Source organism: Ruditapes philippinarum, unplaced genomic scaffold (assembly GCF_026571515.1).
Source record: "Ruditapes philippinarum isolate M1 unplaced genomic scaffold, ASM2657151v2 ctg7345_1_1_1_1, whole genome shotgun sequence".
Lineage (NCBI taxonomy): Eukaryota > Metazoa > Mollusca > Bivalvia > Venerida > Veneridae > Ruditapes > Ruditapes philippinarum.
The window spans coordinates 61,958-77,629 of record NW_026864835.1 but is presented as its reverse complement, the minus strand read 5'-3'; positions in this window follow the sequence as shown (position 1 = coordinate 77,629).

Here is a 15,672-nt window from a genome sequence, read left to right as displayed (position 1 = left end):
TTCTTTAACAAATTTGTCAATGGTTCTGCAATAACCGAAAAATTATTACAAAATTTACGATAATACCCTGCCATACCAAGAAATCGCATCAGTTGTCTTTTACAAGTAGGCACAGGAAATTCAGAGATAGCTTTGACCTTAGCCTCTATTGGTTTTACTTTACCCTGTCCCACTACATGTCCTAAAAATGTTAAAATTGCATGACAAAATTCACTTTTTGCAAGATTAACAGTCAATTTAGCATCACTAAGTCGGTTGAAGAATGCTCTTATTGTTTTGAGATGTTCCTCCCATTCATCAGAATAGATGATTGCGTCATCAATGTATGCGTCACATCCGTGTAGACCAGATATTACCATGTTTATAAGTCTCTGAAAAGTTGCTGGTGAGTTTTCATACCAAAGGGCATGACTTTATATTGATATAAGCCGTCTGGTGTTACAAAGGCTGATATTTCTTTAGCTCTATATCAGTAAGTGGAACTTGCCAGAATCCTTTTAGAAGATCAAACTTTGTCACATACTTTGCTTTTCCAATTTTGTCAATACAGTCATCAATTCTTGGTATAGGAAATGAATCAGTTTTTGTTACAGAGTTCACTTTACGGTAATCTGTACACATTCTATATGTTCCATTTGATTTCGGTACAAGAATACATGGAGAGCTGTAATTGCTTTGACTTGGTTCAATAAAGTCATTATCCAATAAATACTGAACTTCTTGTCTTAGGTACTTTTGTTTTACAGGATTTGTTCTATATGGATGCTGTTTTATTGGTTCAGAGTTTTCAAGAATGACGTCATGATGTATTTTATTAGTCCGTGTGGGAATATCAGGAAATAAATGTTCATATTCATAAATAAGCTGTTTCAGTTCATCTCGTTTTGACGGTTCTAAGTGAGCAAGTTTTTCATCCAGATTTTTCAGAATATCAGAGTTTTCAAGCTTTGCGGAACCAGGATCAGACTTTTCAAAATTTTCACAACTATCAGATTCAATTGAACATTGATTTTGTGGAACAGAGTTTACAAAAGATATAGGTTTACTAATTTTTGCTATCTCTGTCAAAATATTCTTTTAACATATTTATATGACACATTTGCTTTTGCTTTCGCCTCCCAGGAGTATTAATAATATAATTAAGGTCACTGACTTTCTTTTCAATAGTATAAGGACCAAAGTATCTTGCCTGTAATGGTTTTCCAGGAATAGGTAAAAGAGCAAGTACTCTATCACCAGGGTTAAAACTTCTTTCCTGAGCATTCTCATCATACCTTGATTTCATTTTACTTTGTGTTGATTTTAAATTAAGCCTAGCTAACTCACATGCGTTAGTCAACCTATTTCGAAAATCTGATACATATTGAAGCAAATTTAAAGATATGTCATCTTCAGACAGGAATTTCTCTTTTAGAAGTTTTAAGGGTCCTCGGACAGTGTGACCAAATACTAATTCAAAAGGGCTGAAGCCAAGAGATTCCTGAACAGATTCTCTTACAGCAAATAACAATAAATGGATGCCTTCATCCCAGTCTTTTTCAGTGTCAAAACAATATGACCTAATCATATTTTTCAGAGTCTGGTGAAATCTTTCTAATGCACCTTGACTTTCAGGATGATAGGCTGAAGACCTATATTGAGTAATTCCTAACTCGTGCATGACCTGCTGGAAAATACCAGACATAAAATTTGACCCTTGATCAGACTGTACTGATTTAGGTAAACCAACAAATGTGAAAAACTTCACAAGAGCCTGGACAATAGTTTTGGCTTTAATATTCCTTAAAGGAATAGCTTCAGGGAAGCGCGTAGAAGCACACATTATAGTTAATAAGTACTGAGAACCTGATTTAGTTTTTTGGTAATGGACCTACACAGTCAATAATAACTCTACTAAAAGGTTCATCAAATGCAGGAATAGGCTGTAAATGAGCTTTAGGTATTGACTGGTTAGGTTTTCCAACCATCTGACAAGTATGACAAGATTTACAGTACCTAGATACATCTGCTTTAAGGCCAGGCCAATAAAAATGATTGAGAATTTTATGGTAGGTTTTATTAACACCTAAATGACCTGCCATGGGTGTTTCATGAGCCAAGCTTAATATTTCCTGGCGATATGATTTAGGGACCACAATTTGGTGATTAACTGTCCACTCCTCTTCAGCAGGGACATCGGGCGGTCGCCATTTTCTCATTAAAATCCCATTCTTTTCATAATAACAAACAGGGACTTGTAAAGCTTCATCTTCACTAAAAGCCTTTTGATAAAGGACTGAAATCTCAGGATCATTTTGTTGTTCCTGGATAAGCTGTGACCTTGACAGCGTGTCATGACCTTGATCTTTAGATCTTGGTGTAGAAAAGTCAGATATTGAAAAATCTGTCTGAGTTTCAGGCAGAGTAGGAGTGTGAGAAAAATTTATTTCATTATCAAAAGACTGACCTATAAAAGTATCAGCTAAGTCAATATCTGAACAATAATTATCTTCTTGAATGGCCTTCTTAGCCATAGCTCGAGTAACTGCACATGCAGGGTAAAGGTCAGGAATTTCCTGCTCAATGGGGTCAGGTATCTGATCCACACAAGGAGTGTCAGTTACAAGTGGATTAACCACTACCTTATCTCCAGCTAAGTCATTACCTAGCAATAAATGAACACCTTTAAAGGGTAAGAAAGATCTTATACCTACAGCCACCGGCCCAGTTACCAAATCTGAGGACAAATAAATATTATGGAGAGGGACATTAGAAAAACCACACTCTACACCCTGAATAAGGACACTAGATCCAGAAGAAGTCTTTTCAGAAAAAGGCAGTGTATCTGCTAAAATAAGAGATTGAGAAGCTCCTGTGTCTCTTAAAATTGTAATAGGAGTAGATGGGCAAGTATCACCGATAAGTGACACGGAACCTTCCGAAAGGAATGGTTCATAAATCTCCATTATAGAATCAGACTTGGGTTCTTTGACCTTCAAAATTGCATTGTTATCAATACAAGACTGAGGTTCAGACCTTGAAGTGGTAAGACCTGTGGGTTTGGCCTCATCACGTTGTTGTTGCCTCCTTTTTAAGGTAAAGCAATCAGAAATAAGATGTCCAGTTTTCTTGCAATAATTGCATGTAGGACGAGATAAGGGACTATGACCTTTATGTTCATCAGATGACTTTGGTTTGGGAGTATTTGACTGACTAGATAAGCCAGATATATTACCAGAACTGAACTTGGAATTAAAATGTGAGGGTGTGGACTTCCCTTTATTAATAAATGAGACTTTGTGGGTTAAAGAATAATCATCAGCTAGACGGGCAGCTTCTTCTAAAGTTTCTACCTGTTTTTCATCTAGGAAAGATTTAACATCTGAGTGAATACAACGTTTAAACTCTTCAACTAACATGAGCTGTCTGAGCTTTTCATGATTTTTATTTATTTTCTTAGATAGACACCACCGATCAAAAAGTTGTTCTTTTTCTCTTGCAAATTCGACATGGGTTTGACCACTTTCTTTCTTAGAATTTCTGAATTTTTGCCTGTAGGCCTCTGGTACTAACTCATAACCTTTCAGAATTAATTCTTTTACATTATCATAATTAGAGCTTTGTTCAACAGTAAGTTGTGTATAGATTTCACGAGCTTTACCAGTTAAGACGCTCTGTAAAAGTAATGTCCAGTGCTCTCTTGGCCATTTTAAATTTTCAGCAACCTTTTCAAAATGAAGAAAATACTTATCAACTTCTTTTTCTTGGAAAGGTGGAACAAGCCTAATATTTTTAGTGACATCAAATTTTGAATTTATTCTATGTTCAAACTGATTTGTTCTCTCTTTGATTTCTAATTCTCTCATTCTTAACTGAAATTCTCTCTCTTCTCTTTCTTTTTCTAATTTTCTCTCTTCTCTTTCTTTTTCAAACTGCCTTTCCCTTTCTTTTTCATCCCTTTCTTTTTCTAACAGTCTTTCTTCCCTTTCTTTTTCTAACTGTCTTTCTTCCCTTTCTTTTTCTAACTGTAACTGCCTTTCTTCCCTTTCTTTTTCTAATTGCATTTTTTCTAGTTCAAATTTAAATTGAAGTTCAAGCTCTTTTATCTTAATTTCTGGGTTTGTTTCAACAATCAGAGAAAGTGCATCTTGTCCAAAAATATCTTCATCCACAAAATAATGAATCAGAAGATTTTTAAACCTTTCTTTTTCTAACTGTCTTTCTTCCCTTTCTTTTTCTAACTGTAACTGCCTTTCTTCCCTTTCTTTTTCTAATTGCATTTTTTCTAGTTCAAATTTAAATTGAAGTTCAAGCTCTTTTATCTTAATTTCTGGGTTTGTTTCAACAATCAGAGAAAGTGCATCTTGTCCAAAAATATCTTCATCCACAAAATAATGAATCAGAAGATTTTTAATTTCTTGTTTACGCATTGAAGATTTAATTTCTGATAAATTATACTTTTTTGCAAGATCAAGCAAATCAGTTTTTTTAGCCAAATCTAATACCTCCTGGGAAGGTTCAGCTACAAACTTTTCTAAATTAAAAAGACATGACTGCTTGCTGCTGGTTTTAAAACTCAGAAAGTGATGTGTTTCAAAAATTTCAAAATGAAAGGTACACTTAATAGAACAACTATGATATCAACTCAGATGAGTAAATACGGTAATAATAAAATGTAAAATAAACGGTAATAATTTCCAATAATGAAGCCAAAAAAGAAATATTCATTCCCGGACGAGCCCCCAATTTCTGTTACGAGCCAGGCGTAACGAGAAAGAAAAGCCAGCAACAAACTTGTAACAATAACAAATTTATTACAGAAAAATTATTAAAGAAAAATAAAATAACAAATTACGTTTACAAATACCTGAAGTCCAAATAAAAATGTAAAATCTAATGTCTAGTCTGATCCTGGAATGATCCTTTTTGAATAGCACAGTTAAAATCCAAGTTAAATCCAAGAACACTTTAGAATAAATTCCCACAATAAAATCCACAAGAATAATTAATAATCCAAGCTCCAATAAATCACTTAATTTCCAAGTTGAATAATACTCCAAATATATTGATGACTTAAAGATCACTGATGACTAAAAAGGTAACTGATGACTTAAAGATGTAAAGGTAATGAAAAATGTCAATCTATATATATTAACTAAGAAGTTTCTAGAATAGTCTTCCATTTACTACAGTAATCATAATCTAGCAACTTCACCAATAAAGATCATTCCAGAAGTTTCTATCTAAATATAATGCATGAGTTTTCTACAATAGTTAAGAACCTTCTAGTACATACATGTAGTTTATGTTCTAAAAATAGAACAATGATAATATTGGAAAAACCAACTGGTCAGATACAAACTATATACATGTAATATGTTGCATACATAACAGTTTCAAGACATATATTATGATAACAAAATAACAATAAACTGTTCACAAAATGTATTGATTTCAGCCAATTGACTAAAACCTCATCCAAGATTTCTGAAACTTAAAAAAAACACATAAAAATAGATATAAAATAAGAATTATTATTATTATTATTTTTAATATTTGAATTGGGGCGAGCAAATTACTTCTATAACTTTTAATACTCTTCCATAGCAATCAAAATATGGAAATTTCATGACCTCTTTCCACATTACTTTTTTGACAAAAATGTGTTTTACAAAATGATGTAAAAAAATTTCTGAAACAAAAATGTACAGCATAGCTGTAACCTGTCTTACTTATCTCTTGGAAAACAGCAGATTTTGTAAAATATGATTATTTATTATATACTTATTAATGAAATATTGAGAAATATTGATAAAATAAAATGCGTATTTTCATTTTCCGTATTTTCACTGTAAAAATTTCACTTGCATTTATTTTTGTTAATACAGTCCAAAGATGTAGTTGTATCATTGTATGACACTTTGCTACTAAATAATGTTTACTTTGATGATTACGTGATGTTTAATTACATTTGAATATATGTATTTTGTGACCATGTGCATTTTGTACACGTCTTATATGAATAAACTCGGTACAAGTCAACCCGGCCCCAAGTCAACCCGGCCCCAAGTCAGCCCGTCCCCAAATTGGTCAACCCGGCCTCAAACCAATGTTATTTCTGGTCAACCCGGCCCCATTTTATTATTATTTATTTTGCTTTAAAATATAAACACTTATCAAGAAATAATATTAAAAAAAAATTCTTGACACAATGTTTTTTAATAATAAAATGATTTTACATGCAAAATATCGTAAAATTTTGTCCATAAATAAAAAAGTTATAAGTTATATTCGAATTACGTTCTATATAAGTCATATCCGTAGCGAACAGAAGATACCGAATATGACTTATATTTTATAAATTGATTATTTTTTTATTAACTTTTCTTGATTAATAATAAAATGATTTTATATGCAATATATCGTTAAATTTGGTTTATAAATAAATGAAAAAGTTACAAGTATTAATATTCGTTGCATGTTCTAAAAGTCATATCCTTGGCGGAACTTATATATGTTGCATATTCTAAAGAAAAGTCATACCGAATATGACTTATATTTTATAAAGTTTCTGATTGTTTTTCTTGATACCACTTTATTTCCATGTGTCTATGATAAATCGCCAATAACACCTTTAATGATGGGCTTTAATAAGTGTGTGTCAATTACGATAAGTGCGAAAATCCAATAATCAAATCATCGTATTAGCGCATTGATTGCTGCCGACAACCATGTGCACGAGTCATAAGTTGTATCATTTTTTCCTTTTCTCAAATAGAAAGATCTTGTCCGTGCATTATCTAACTTATTTCAGCTGATAACGAGTCATATATTCGGTATATTCTATTTGCCATGGATATGATTTTTATATGGAACAAGAAACTTACCACTTTTAAATTATGGGCAAAATTTAACGATTTGCTTCATGTATTATTATTTTAATTTTATATATAATGTAAATGAAGTTAAAAACATACAAAAAACTTGCGATTTGTTATATTTTGTAGTTTTATCATAGGAAATAAATCTGATCATTTCTGTTTCACGAACAACAATTGACCAATTATGCTTTTGAAATTAATTAATATATAATTATTCATTATCACTATTGCGTATTAAAGTCTTAATCGGCGCAATTAAATTTACCGACGCTTTTATGCCAGTTCACGTTTTTTTTAATACTGTTCAACAATAAATAATAAATCATTTTTATTCCATCATACAACAAAATGACTTAAATAATTTTCTTTGAAAATATATTTTTTGGGGCCGGAATGACCGATTTTGGGGCCGCATTGACCAATTTTGGGGCCGCATTGACCAAATAAAAATACTGTGGGGCCGGATTGACCAATTTTGGGGCTGGGTTGACCAATTTTGAGGCCGGGTTGACTTGGGGCCGGGTTAACTTGGGGCCGGGTTGACTGCAATTCGATCTATCTATCTATCTATCTAACTATCTATCTATCTATCTATCTATCTATCTATCTATCTATCTATCTATCTATCTATCTATCTATCTATCTATCTATCTATCTATCTATCTATCTATCTATCTATCTATCTATCTATCTATCTATCTATCTATCTATCTATCTATCTATCTATCTATCTATCTATCTATCTATCTATCTATCTATCTATCTATCTATCTATCTATCTATCTATCTATCTATCTATCTATCTATCTATCTATCTATCTATCTATCTATCTATCTATCTATCTATCTATCTATCTATCTATCTATCTATCTATCTATCTATCTATCTATCTATCTATCTATCTATCTATCTATCTATCTATCTATCTATCTATCTATCTATCTATCTATCTATCTATCTATCTATCTATCTATCTATCTATCTATCTATCTATCTATCTATCTATCTATCTATCTATCTATCTATCTATCTATCTATCTATCTATCTATCTATCTATCTATCTATCTATCTATCTATCTATCTATCTATCTATCTATCTATCTATCTATCTATCTATCTATCTATCTATCTATCTATCTATCTATCTATCTATCTATCTATCTATCTATCTATCTATCTATCTATCTATCTATCTATCTATCTATCTATCTATCTATCTATCTATCTATCTATCTATCTATCTATCTATCTATCTATCTATCTATCTATCTATCTATCTATCTATCTATCTATCTATCTATCTATCTATCTATCTATCTATCTATCTATCTATCTATCTATCTATCTATCTATCTATCTATCTATCTATCTATCTATCTATCTATCTATCTATCTATCTATCTATCTATCTATCTATCTATCTATCTATCTATCTATCTATCTATCTATCTATCTATCTATCTATCTATCTATCTATCTATCTATCTATCTATCTATCTATCTATCTATCTATCTATCTATCTATCTATCTATCTATCTAATCTATCTAATCTATCTAATCTATCCTATCTATCCTATCTAGATAATCTATACTGTCTATACTGTCTGTCTGTCTGTCTGTCTATCTGTCTATCTATCTATCTATCTATCTTATTAAATTTTCAGCCACTTACTCACATTGCTTATGATATTTGCAGCCAGTTACTTAATTGCACTTCTTATTATCAATACATTTTCACAAATAATAAACATACATAATTCTATTAATTGATTTTAATGATGATATTCGGCAATTTATATTATGGCGAGATATCGACAGAATTAAATTTACCTATAATAAAACAGTTTTTGAGAGCCTGTGTAAATTCTGTAATATTTACAAGTTACAATTATTAAAATGAGCCGTGTCACGACAAAACCAACATAATGGGTTTGCGACCAGCATGGATCCAGACCGGCCTGCACATCCCCGCTGATCAGGATCCATGCTGTTCGCTATCAGTTTGTCTACTTTTTATAGGGGTTGTAAGCGAACAGCATGGATCCTGATCAGACTGCGTGGAAGCGCAGGCTGGTCTGGATCCATGCTGGTCGCAAACCCATTATGTTGGGTTTGTCGCGACACGGCTCAAATTACTTTGTCATTATCTAGTGCCTCGGGGCCTGGCTGATTAACATTCTAAAATATCTAAATTTGTTTCAAATAAAAAATAATAATTACCGAATCCAAGCTTTGCAGGACATCCCCTTCGTTTTGTTGTGGTGTGTTGTTCCATATGAAACCAAATTTACAGCTCCTCACTCTTAATTCGAACACATAACGTACAGATAGCCACCCAAGCCATTTTGCAGCTCCCCCACAATGTTGTCGCTTGTGAGAATAAAGTTCCAAGACGACATTCCTTGCAGTGAGCTAAATTTCTAACTAAAACGTCGAACTCAATCTCCCGTCTAGCTTTTCTCCACCCACCTGCCGATCCCTTCTGTCGGTGTTCATAAATTGGACAATTACCAATTTTGCACTTACAAATGCTCAATACGTGAGGGTTATTATAATCCACAAGAATATTAGGTTCTTTTCTCAACTTGCGTTTGTTTTTGGCCTTGTTATGGCCTTTTCTGTCTCTTACTTTCATTTTCACTTCTGCGGTCTATTTTCTGAAATCGTGACGTCATATAGGGGTTTCCCAACCTGGTTTCACAGCAACGAGGTTTTTACGAATTATCCGTTTACAAACAACATATTCTTTTTGATAATTTCATTTTCATTTTATCAAAAACTAAATTCTTTTTGTACTGGATATAACTATATGGATAATTTATTCATTTATAAATAAAACATAAATCTGTTTACGGAAACGGGCGAGAGGTAACGGATGTGCCGATAAGTTACGTAGAATGCCGACATGGCACGGAAAAACCCGATTCCATTACAGGGATCTTACCTTAAGATTTAACATTGGTTCAGAATGCCTTTTAAACTTTGGTCAACAAATGGACCAATCAAAATAACAATCTGGGAGCTTCTTTTGACGATTTGATAGAAAGACAATGTATATTTTATAGCTTTGTTAAACATAACAAAACCGTATATATATATATATATATATATATATATATATATATATATATATATATATATATATATATATATATATATATATATATATATATATATATATATATATATATATATATATATATATATATATATTGTTCTTGAAAATGAAAGAGTAAAATACAATAGCTTATCGTTTATTACCTGCAATCCCAAGATTTAACGAATTAACTGACTTACATTAAATATCAATGATATTAATTAGTCTGAAACATTTTGTTCAAGCGTTTTTATTTGATTTTTAATTATTTATGAATTAATGAGTACTTGACAAACACATGACTTGTAAGATGAGAAATTTTGAATTAGTGATACAAATGAAGTAAAATAGAAAATGGACCTATTTAATGAAACTGAACCCTAAATCTGCACCCAAAATGTCATTAAAAGTTTTGTAGCCGTTGATAGCATACACATCATTGTCATCCTTGGGCATCATAGACTTGTAGAAGTAAAAACAGGGAAGATATTTCGAAGCTTTTATATCTGCATCCATCCAATCTCTCATTAATTTAGAATAGCGACTTCGCTTATGATAACCATTATTATCGTTATTACCAGGGTTGATAAAAAAGCCAAGAAGCTATTTGTCTCTGCACCACAATATTTGACAGCGTATTCGACATCGTTAGCTCTGTATCACTGATAAGTTTTACTTCTAGCAATAGACGCTGGTAAGAATTTAAGATATATGAAAGGACTATTGTTGCATAGTTTAATAGTCTGGCATAATAAACATTTGAGTTGTATTGCACTTGAAGCGGTATGAAAAAATGTAAAGAGATTTGCTTCATTACAGTAAAATACTGATGACCATTTGAGCGCAAATGGCTAACTAATACTTGGGAATGAAATTGCCCAAGGTGTGCGAAACCGGCCTTTGCAGCATATTCTTTTTTATATAAATGTAGTCATAGTTAAAGTAAAAGTCGCAATAGACTTTTAGTATAGATAGTATTTCTCGCCAAGACTATTGTAGAACGAATATGCCCTAATTTTCCTTTCACCAAATTTCAAATCTTCGCAAGAACAGGACGCTTTTAAAAGTCAATAAAATAACAAGAATAAGATCAACAAGGCAAAGGCAACGTTCACAGGACGCTGCCCCCGGACACACCCAAGCAGCAGGACACCCAGAAGGCACCAAACAAGTACCTGGAGTGGACACAAGGGCGAAAGGAGCGGGACATGTACGTTACATTGAAAATTACCATTTAAAAGCATCAATTTTAATAAAGAGCATCATGCATGCTAAGCAAAAAGCTATCCCAATCTCACTATTTATAATGACTATTTTAATTAAATATAAAGTTTATCCAAACACCGATCAATTCAAAAGTTAATTCTAAGACTCCTAATAATTTTGTCACACACACACACACACACACACACACACACACACACACACACGCATGCACACACACGCATAAGCAAACAAATAAAATGAAAGCATTCTTTGTATTAAGATCCGTGTTACTGGCAAAATGACAAGAATTGTACAAAAATCATAAATTTAATCAAGTGCAAATGAACGGAGATAGTTGTACATATTAAATTTTACTATTCTTAGAAAATTTGTAGGTAAGATGGTTTTATAACATCTGCAGGTGTTTCTAAATTCAAAATTTCACCATTTTCTTGATAAATGTTGAATTTTGCTTAAGCCGGTGCTACAGGGCGTGGACCGTTACTTCCACTTTCCAGTACCGTCCATGAACAGGCTCAATCAAACCGAGCCTGCAACAATTTTCAATTTTGTTGTGTTTGGCTTTCTTTAAGGAATCTGTTTTTCTCTATTTTATAACTCAAATAACACAACATATGTTTCACATATTTGTCAATTTTATCTTGTTTTTGTTAAAAGTTATATTCCTTATTAATCATAACAGATATGACCACAGGTGAACGTCGCGCGGTCATGACTTTCACTATATGTGTATAATAATTTAACAAAAATAATTAATTTTATCATATTTAAATACGCAATACAAAGAAATATTCATTCACTGTTAATTCAGTGTGTTTGAGTCGAAACAGTGCAATCAGATCTCTTCCGAGTTTCATTTGTTGACAGTTTGGGCTTGAATATTACTTGCTACGGTTAATCAGAGAAGGTGCCAATGTTGTTTTCTTAGTAAAGAGTATTTATTTATCTAAGATTAGACACAAGTAAAATACCTTTATAAATTTTTTTTTATAATTTTTTTTCATAATTTTTTTTTTTTGGTCAATACTTATGATGTTTGGATGATGTATAAGGGTTTTGGCTTGTAGAGGGGGAACGGGGATATATTTTAAGTAAGGGCCACGCGACGTTCACCTGTGGATATGACATGACATTTAACGCAAAATACTAATGTCATTCATCCGACAATAACAACATGTGTTACTTCAATTTGCTTAATATAAAATTCATTAGTTTTAAAAAACGTTTTTAAAAATTTTTTTCCTTTTTATTCTTTTTTTTTGTAAAAATTCTCCTGCTAAACGTGTTTCTCATATTACACTTTGATTAAAATTTGGAAAAAATACCCTCCCTGGGAAATTAAGTTTTTTTGTTTATTTAAACAAAATTTTGTTTTCAAATTACTAAAGGGTATATTGTTTTTATCCCAAATTATTTTTTAATATTTAAATTTATTTTTTTTTTTTCCCTTTTAAACTTTTTACAGGGAATTTCCCTTCTTGAACTTAAGAAACTACTTATAATCCTTTTTAAACGTCCACTTATAGAATCTTTTTTTTTAAAAATTTAAAAATCCAAAATATTGCATTTTTAATTCAATAAGCAAATTCGGGGTAAAAATTTAAAAAAGTTATTTTAAATTTTAAAAACTTTATCCAAAGTTACAAGCAACATTGATCTGTCAATTATGACAATTTAAGATATATAAAAAAGATATATATTTAAAGAATTGAAAACATAGTTTCAAGACATTACTTCTATTCTTAACTTAACCTTAGTTTAAAGAAAATTAAATGATTTTGCAAACATTGTCGAATGTGCATAATGAAGTATTCTAAAATTAATAAAATGTCAAAAAATGCCTTAGATGTAATTACAAAAACAAAATGCTTTCAATAATACAAACATTGTCGGATGGAGTATTACAATTGTTATAAAATAGTTAGTATAAGCGAAACACAGATTGGCAACAGCTTGTAAAATATTCATTTTTTATTAAAACATGAACATTGATTTAATTAGAATAAAATTTGTCAAGATTTGATATTGCAGACTAGAGCATTTACTATAAAAAGAAACTACATGTACAAACTTATGTGGTAGATGTAACTGGTCAAAAACATGCAATTCTCCATCTTATTTTTTAAACAAATTGATAAAATGTTAATGATAATAGAAGGTTATATTTTTTAATATACATTGCATTTTGCACAAGACTTGGCACCGAGGTTATAGAGAAATATTCTAATCACACACTTAGATCTCAGGGATTTGATTTTTAAGAACCACTGCAGATTGTGCATAAACCAAACAAAAGTTTTGGATTTGATACAAATCTCAAACATGGTTTAAAACTTCGAGGGTTGGACCGTGAATACTTTTAAATGTCTTCTACATTATTTTTTTTTTTTTCAATTTATTTAAATCGACCTACTATAAAGGCGTCTCCCTTTAATCTGTGAACCAACGATTGTTATATGACAATATTGGATTGTAATTATGGATAATCTTATCATTTTTTAGCATTCAAATAACATTCGGTTATTGCTGAGAATCAAAAGATGTTCAAAGGATTTATTTTATTAACGGTAAGTCTTTCATGTATTTAAATTTAGCAGTTAAAGGCACATTATGCCTCAGAAATGAATACTTTTTTCATTCTTTAGAACAGGGAAATGTGAGTTTTATAAAGTTAAAATTATAGTTTAAGATCATTTTAGAGGCATATATCCTTAAGAAAGTAGCGATGAATGTGAATTTTTAGTATTTTGACTTCCATTTAAAGTATTAAATCACTAAATCTTTACTTATTTGCCGAAATGTAACAGATGCACAGAATTTGACGGTTCAGGTATTTTACCAATGAGTAACTTCTTGAAACTATGAACATGCACAAAAAGCTTTTGAAAAAATGAAAAAAAAATTTTTTTAGGGGTTAAATGACCTTTTAAAAAGTCAATTCTTTTTTGTTTCCCAACTTTAGCATATCACCTCGGGGAAACAAAAACCCTTAGAGAAATATTTCGGTTGTTCAAAGGGGGTAACAACAGGGGAAAACCTTTAAATTTTGACGAAAAAAAATTTGTTTTTGAGGGGAATTACCTTCTGAGGGCCGGCTCAATCATAAAAAATTATTACATTTCATGTATGATTTTTGATTTAAAAGTGACATACTTTACCGTATTTAAAAGTCTTTTATGAAAAAAACAGCTTATTAATTTTGAAAACAAAACCATAAAAAATTGACCCCTTTTTACAAGATTATACTAAAACCAAAAAAATTTCCAAATATTACTAACAAAAATTGAAAAAAGGGAAAAAAATAAAAAAAAAATTTAAAAAAATTTTTTACACATACCTGATAATTTTTATTGTTAGCCCTTTGGGCTTTTTTCCCTTTTCATAGGGTTAGGGGGGAAAAGGAACACCTATTAGGGAAATTGTGTTCCGCATGCAGGGGTAATTTAAAACTTTCAAAAAGATCAGATTTTTTGATAACATTCAAAAAATTTAAATTTTGTTTTGAAGCACCCCTTTTTTCAAATTAATTTAACTTTTTTGAGATATATGCGTTTTACTTTTGTCTTAGATTGTGTTAAAACATTATAAAAAAATGCAAGGGGTCAATGTAAAATTTAAAACTTTTAGATTTTAATTTTTATGTTTTTAAACATTCCTAATATACTCCCTTTTTTGGGGCCGGTTTTGCAGGGCTGATAGCTCCACAGAAAAATGCTCCCGATGTGGGAACTACTTTATTTTTTTACAAAAATGATAATAAGATAGAAGTTTTTTTAAATTCTTTTTTTTTATACGATTTTTGGAAGCATAGCTTTTTGAAACACTTCAAATTCTTCCTAAATAACCCTACTATGCAATAAAAAGTAAATTTCCCCTTTCTCAAAAAAAACAACGGGTTTCCCTTTTAAAATTTAACCACCATGAGCAACCATAGATTACTGTCAAACCTTTGATTCAAACCAGCTTAACCACTCCCCACGCCGTCACCAAACCCTTAGATAAATATAAATTTTATTTAAAAAACACACAAATATGAAAAACAAAAACCCATGAGAGAACACTGGGCTATTTTCATTGTTTTTATAAACCTGGGCTTTTTACACTTGATTTTTCAACAAAGAACTTTTAAAATTTAGTCAATATTTTTTTGATTAAAAACATTTAAAAATTTTTTCTCTTAACTTCCATTTCACCGACCAAAAAAATGTTTATTTTGAATTTTTTTTTAATTTTAAACCATTCAAAACCCCCCAATAATTTTAAAGGGTTTTTCGGACCAAAAACAGTGTTTTCTTCAAAAGTAGGGGGTTTGTTGCCTGTAATTGTACAAATTCCGGGGTTACAAATTTACTGCCAAAAAGTAAAAACAAATATCGTTTACTGTTATTATTTTTTATCAATACACATCAGAAAATTTCAAACATTCCCAATTTTTCTATATAAATCCAAATTAAAAAACAAACATCAGTCTATTTAAAACTCCCT